This window comes from Coptis chinensis, chromosome 2 (assembly GCF_015680905.1).
Source record: "Coptis chinensis isolate HL-2020 chromosome 2, ASM1568090v1, whole genome shotgun sequence".
In the NCBI taxonomy this organism is placed as follows: Eukaryota; Viridiplantae; Streptophyta; class Magnoliopsida; order Ranunculales; family Ranunculaceae; genus Coptis; species Coptis chinensis.
The window spans coordinates 64,756,808-64,764,073 of NC_141457.1; positions in this window are offsets into that span (position 1 = coordinate 64,756,808).

The window sequence follows — 7,266 nt, forward strand, 5'->3', positions numbered from 1 at the left end:
ACAAAAGGATCGAGTGCAAACTCGAGATTTCTTTGAAAGGGTGGAAGGAGGGGAGTCGAGGCGGATGTTGTGCAAAGTAGTTCTTGATAGGGTGACTCATCACCTGCTCTAAGAAACTCATCGAATTCCTCATCTAGCTTGGTCATATCCACATTACTATGGTATTCCTCTATATCTTTGAGAAAGTCATCTATCTCGTACTCATCCATAATATGTGTATCGACTAGTGTAGGGATGAAAACGTTGGAGTCTGAACCTTCAAAGGAAAGAAATTTGGGCATCTGATTATTAGGGAACGTGTTATTGAAATAATCTCGAGCGAAGCTCTCGATCATGCTAACCTCTCCATCCATAGACGAATCGGGTAACTGTGTCTTTGGTTTAAACACATTTACTTCAACAGAAAGATGGCCAAAAGACATGGACATCGAACCATCGCGGCAATTTATGAGCGCATTGGCAGTTGCCAGGAAAGGACGCCCTAAGATGATTGGGACAGAGTCGTTAGCGACTTCTATATCGAGGATGACGAAATCAGCCGGATAGTAGAAATCCTGAACCTTTACCAGCACGTTTTCAACCACCCCCTTAGGATACTTAATAGACCGATCAGCTAATTGCAATGTCATTTTAGTGGGTTGCATCTCCTCTAGACCTATTTGTCTATACAAATAAAATGGGAGTAAGTTAACACTAGCCCCCAGGTCTAATAACACGGTCATCGTATAGGAATCTCCTAAGGTGCATTGTACAGTAGGCCGACCAGGGTCCTTGTACTTAACAATTCCGTTATGTTTAGATAGAGTTGTGAATTGTTCTGTTAAAAATGCGTCTTTTGGTATATTGGTCTTACGCCTAGTAGTACACAACTCCTTAAGAAACTTAGCATGGTGTGATAGCTTTTTAATAGCTTCGAGGAAGGGAAGGTTTATAGTTAGATTCTTGAAAACGTCCCTAATCTCTTTATAATTTGTATCCCTAGTTAACATGGCTAATTTTTGCAGAAACGGTGGTTTCTCTCAATATTTAACATATGTATCACCTGGATGTTTAAGCTTGGCTTTCTGTTTCTTAGGTTGTGTTGTAACTGGTACCTCTACAGTGGTAGGCTCTTCAGTTTCTATTTCAGTATCTAGTAAAGTAGCATGTGTAGGGGCTACTGATGGGGTAACTATAGGCATAGTTACTTTGTTATCAGCCACTCTGCCAAAACGGAGAGTGGTGATGGCATTTAGCTCACCTACGTTTTCATTTTCATTACTAGTATTACCGGTTACCTCAAAGGTCGTGTTTGTTGTTTTAGGATTAGGTATCGTGTGACCTGGAAACACACCTTTGGGTTGGGCTTTATCTTGGGCCAACTATTGGCTTAAATTATTAACGGATTGTAGAAGCTGTTGGTTAGATTGAGCCATGGTTTGGAAAAGTTGTTGGCTCTCACCGTATGAAAGTGTCAAGACGATCCGGTTGGGTGGGTGTAGTGGTCACGGGTGGTGTGACTGGAACTATCTCGCGTTGATTATTTATGGGCGGATTGTGATAGTTATTATTTACTGGAACGATACCTCTATGAGCATTATAATTATTATAACTACCTTGACTTTGTGCTTGACATTGTCGAGGTTGCGCTTGGTTGTTATAATTATTATAATTACTCTGACCCAGTCCTTGTTGTGGTGGAGCTTGGTTATAATTGTGCGTTGGCCTAACATATTGATTAATGTACCCTGGAGGTGTGACTTGTTGGTTATTTCTCCAACCGAAGTTGGGATTTTGTCTCCAAGGGGCGTTAGGTTCACTATTAATGGAACAAGCATGTTCATAGGCTATAGGACAGTGGGAGTCGAGATGCTCAGGACTCCAACAGAAACTACATGGATTGGAATTTACATTCATGACGGGGATAGGCTTTTGTTGTATAGAAATGGCCTCTACCTTTTTAGTGAGTGATTCGATTAGAGATTTAAGCTCGAGATCGTGTTTTATCTCAAACATACCGACGACCTTAACTGTATTAGAAGAACTAGCGGAGCGGTGGATATCGTCACTACCCCCCCAGTTGTTATTTCGCTTAGTTTGATCCTCTAAAAATTTATAAGCCTCCGAGGCTCCTTTACTTAGGAAACTACCCCCATTCATTATGTCAAGGACTTCTTTATGGTGGTGTAGAAGTCCTTTGAAAAAGGCACGAACTAACGTGTCTTTCGCTAGGTTATGATGTGGACACTCTATAAGGAGATCGGTGAAACGATTCCAAGTCTCTGAAAATGATTCATGAGGATTTTGTCGAAAGAAATGAATCTTGGAAAGCATCTCATCCGTCTTTAGGGGTGGGTAAAAATGTTCCATAAATAGCTGAACAAGTTTAGCCCACGAGTCCACAGAGTTAGGCGCTTGGGCAGTTAACCAAGACGCCGCCTTATCGGCTAAAGTGAAGGGAAATACCCTGAGTTTAATTTGTTCAGCACTCACCATAGGATGGTGGAATGTTGTAAGAACTTGTTCAATCCTACGCATGTGCTGATAAGATTTTTCATGGTCTAAACCATGGAAAACGGGTAACAAATTAAAAATATTTGGGGGGATTCGGAAATCCCCCACTGGGTCTGTAAGAATGATGCAAGATTTGGGGCTATTGCTCAAGGCTTTATAAAAGTCCGAGAGAGGAGTCTCTCCTTCGTCGGGCATTGTGTCAGGTAGAGTATGTGGAATAGTAGCTAGAGGTGCAATGAGTGGTATACTAGATAGGCGTGCTTGTTGACGTTGCCGTGTAATTACGTTAGGTGTTTTTGTTCGACCAGACCTTAATCTCATACAAGGTTAAGACCAAACTTAACTAAACACGACAACCTCCAAACAATCCTGATATTCTAGTATAAACCTCTAACAGAAGATGCGAGGTGTGGAAGAAAGGAATACCTGATTATGTCCTTGCTTCGCTTATGAATAGCGTCTTGTTTACGCGTGTTCAGTGTATATAACAAGTTAGAACACTGAAAAACTTGAAAAATCGAAGTTCGAAACAAACCTGTGGAAATCCGACAAAAATCAGCTGAGGGCGCAGGTCGCCACTTTGACGCCTTGAGTGCGCCAAGTAAACTTCGAAGTTACAAGTTTTTGAGCGCCGAAGTCGCTCAACTTCCAAAGAACTTTAGCGCAGGTCGCGCTCCTTTGGGGCGCAGGTGTGCTTCGTGCAATTTTTGCGAGGAAGTTTAATGCTGAAAAAGACAACCACAGTTAGAATCGAACAAGGGTGGGTGGGTGAAATGGGACTTTAAGAAGAGTACTTATACTACGAAAACAATGCGAAAGTGAAACTAAGATGGCAGCGGCGCCATTTGATAAACGTAAAAATGCTATTTTACCTACGAAATGAACGATAAAACTCAAAACGTAAGTAAAACTAAACGAATTAAAAACCATTAAAACTAAATCTAGAAGCTATTCTAATCTAACCCTAGCTACAATTACAAGGAACTAGTTTTCTAAATATAACTAGATCACTTACGAACTAAGCTTTTCTTTGTTTTTATATGTTTCATATCCAAAATCGTGCATGGGCTTGGAACCATGTTTTGGGCCAGAGAATCAGGCCCAAAACCCAATTCTTTCAGTCCAAAAAGGTCTCTTCAGCTGGAGTTGGCTTTGATAAACTTTTCGTCCACTTTTACTCCTTTGATTAAGTCAAGGCTTAGACTATTGGAAAGCTCTTTCCGAGGCGGTCGTTTTGACGTAAGGTAGGCCCAATTATGAGGTCTGAGTCCAAAGATATGGTCTTCGGAAGTTGATAAGAGCCCAAAACTGTAGTTTTAACCCCTTAGCAGTCATACTTTTAGACCAATTATGTGAGTAATAAGTAAGAGTTAATCGATTCACGTGTTTTTATGTATTTCGGGCTTCAAAGTCAATTATGTGCAGGAATGTGCCACTTTGATGAGATAAAGGAGCAATGGTTGGTTACTAAGGAGTTCGGTGATTAAAGGCCAAGATTCAAGAAGACGAAGCCTTTGTAAAGCCTGGTCAAAAGATGAAAAGTCAAAGTCCACGCAAAAGTAAACTTGATGCACAAAGACAAAGAGAACTTCCGAAGACCATATCTTTGGACTCAGACCTTGGAATTGGGCCTACCTTATGTCAAAACGACCGGCTCGGAAAGAGCTTTCCAATGGACCAAGCCTTGACCCAATAAGAGGAGTAGAAATGGACGAAAAGTCTGCTGAAGCCAACTGCAGCTGAAGAGGCATTTTTGGACTGAAAGAATTGGGTTTTGGGCCTGATTCTCTGGCCCAAAACATGGCTCCAAGCCCATGCACGATTTTTGGATCTGGATGTATAAAAAACAAAAGCTTAGCTCTTTGTTAGGGGTAGCTAGTTAGACCTAAATTAAGATATAGAATTCTAGATCTAGTTTTATTAATTAATTAAGTTTTAGTTCCATTTCAATTCCTGTTTTAGATTAAATTCTTGAATAATTGTTCTTGATTGATTAGATAAATAAAATAGTTAGTTTGTCAATTTCGAATTTGGTTATTTCCATTCTAGATCTAATATCAATTCTTGTTCTTATTTCATTCCAGCTATTAAATTAGATTCATTATTGTTAGATTAAGTAAAATTCGAATCTTGATATGATGTTTAGTTATAATAATATGGGAAATGATGTTTTGATGACTCAAGGCTAAAACCTCCATTAGAGGGGTTGATGAAGCCTTGATGAAAACTTAGTGGTTAGTATAGAATTGGTTGTAGAATCTATTCCACTCTAGAAGGTCGGTTTAAGCCATGAGAATGGGTGGATCGACCTCACATGCTAGTTAGTATCCGGTAGGGATGCCATGAACACTAGGGATTAGAACTCGAAGTTCTTGCCGTGAAAACGTAAGAATCGAGATACGACAATCTATACTAGGTTATTAAGTTGGAATCGAGGTGGATTCAATTCCCCTCTATTTCTCTATCTAGATTCAAACAATCGTAATTCCGTAGCTTTCGTAGATTGACTTTAGTTTATATTTTATTTTGTTATTTATTATATCTTATTATTTAAATTAACGCGTCTTGTTAGCATAACATTTCGTAAAGCTCTCATTGACTTAAGACTGATTTCTTAGACTTAGAAAACAATCCATGCTAGGGAACTAGGAGTGGAACGAACTTCCTACTCCACTTAGTGCAATTCGCATCGAGAGTAGAAGCTTTGATAAACATAAGAGATAAGTGAGACTTGTAGACCAGTTTTAGTTTACTTACGGATTGAATTCATCGTTCATTTCGTAGGTAAACTATTCATTTTACAGTTATCAAATGGCGCCGCTGCCATCTTAGTTACACTTTAGCATTGTTTTCATAGTAGAAGTAGTCATTTTTAAGTCCCATTAAACCCACCCACCCTTGATTGTTTCATACTGTGGTTGCCCATTTCATCTTTGACAAATTCCGCGAGAAAATACTCGGAGGCCACCCAGCTTCCAAGGAGAGCGCGACCAGCTAAGTTATTTGGAATTTCGTTTACCAATCGAGCAGCGACCACGCCCATACCAAGCGACCAGCCAAAAACACCGTAATTTGAATTTACATCGAAGCGCCCCGTCCCCATGTGGGCGTGACCCGCCCATGTGGAGCGACTGCGCTAAAAACACTGTAATTTGAAAATTACTCGAGCCTTGGCCAGGCTTCTATCTGCATACTTGGCCTCTGTTTTAATTTTTTCGGATTTCGGCGGTTTTGATTCAAACTTTGATCTTTCATATTTTTCGGTGTTCAAACCTCGCTTATATACACCGAACAAGCGTAAACAAGACGCTATTCATAAGCCGGGCAAGGGACGCTTATCGGTATTCCTTTCTTCCATACATCGCATTTCCAGTTAGAGGTTTTCTACTAGTATATCAGAATTGTTTGGAGTGTTGCATGTTTAGTTAAGCTCAACTTAGTCTTGCATGAGATTAAGGTCTGGTCGAACAAAAACAACAAACGTAATTACACGGCAACAAACAAGTCTATCTAGTATACCACACACTACACCTCTAGCTACTATTTCACACACATCACCTGACATAATGGGGGAAGAAAGAGAGACTCTTCTCTCCGACTTTTACAAAGCCTTGAGCGATAGCCCTAAATCGTGCATCGTTCTAGCAGACCCAGTGGGGGATTTTTGAATCCCCCCAAACATATTTAATTTGTTACCCGCTTTTTCATGGGTTAGACCATGAAAAACCTTATCGGCTATCGCGTAGGATTGAACAAGTCCTTACAACATTCCATCATCCTACGGTAGGTGCGGAACAAATTAAACCGAGGGTATTCCCTTTCACATTAGCCCGATAAGGCGTCTTTGTTAACGCCCAAGCCTAATTGCAATGGACTCGTGGGCTAAACTTGTTCACCGTTTATGGAACATTTTTTTTACCCACCCCTAAAAGACGGATGAGATGCTTTCCAAGATTCATTTTTCCGACATAATCCTCATGAATCATTTTCTCGAGGCATGGAATCGCTTCACCGATCTCCTTATAGAGTGTCCACATCATAACTTAGCGAAAAGACACGCGTTAGTTCGTGGCCTTTTTTCAAAGGTCTTCTACACCACCATAAAGAAGTCCTTGACATAATGAATGGGGGTAGTTTCCTAAGTAAAGGAGCCTCGGAGGCTTACAAATTTTTAGAAGACCAAACTAAACGGAATAATAATTGGGGTAGTGATGATATCCCCTCCAGCCTAGTTCTTCTTCAATCACAATCAAGGCCACGGTATGTTTGAGAAGAAAACCGATCCAGAACTTAAAAATTTAATCGAATCTCTAACTAAAAAAGTAGAGGCTATTTCTGCTCAACAAAAGCCTATCCCCATCATGAATGTAAACTCCAACCCATGTAATTTCTGTTTGAGTCCAGAGCACCCTGACGATTATTGTCCTCTAGCTTATGAACAACAACCACCAGAACAAGATAATGTTTACTCTATTAATAACTATCCTATTCCTAACGCCCCTTTGAGACAACATCCCAAACTTAGGTTGGAGAAATAATCAACAAGTAACACCTCCGGGTAATAATAATCAAAACGTTAGGCAAGCAAACAATTATAACTAAGCTCCACCTAGGCAAGGACAAGGTCAAGGGAATTATAATAATTATAACAACCAAAGCGCAACCACGACAAGGTCAAGCACAAGGTCGAATAATTATAATAATTATAATACCAATAGAGGTATCGTCCGGTTAATAATAATAACTATCACAACCCACCCATAAATAATCAAC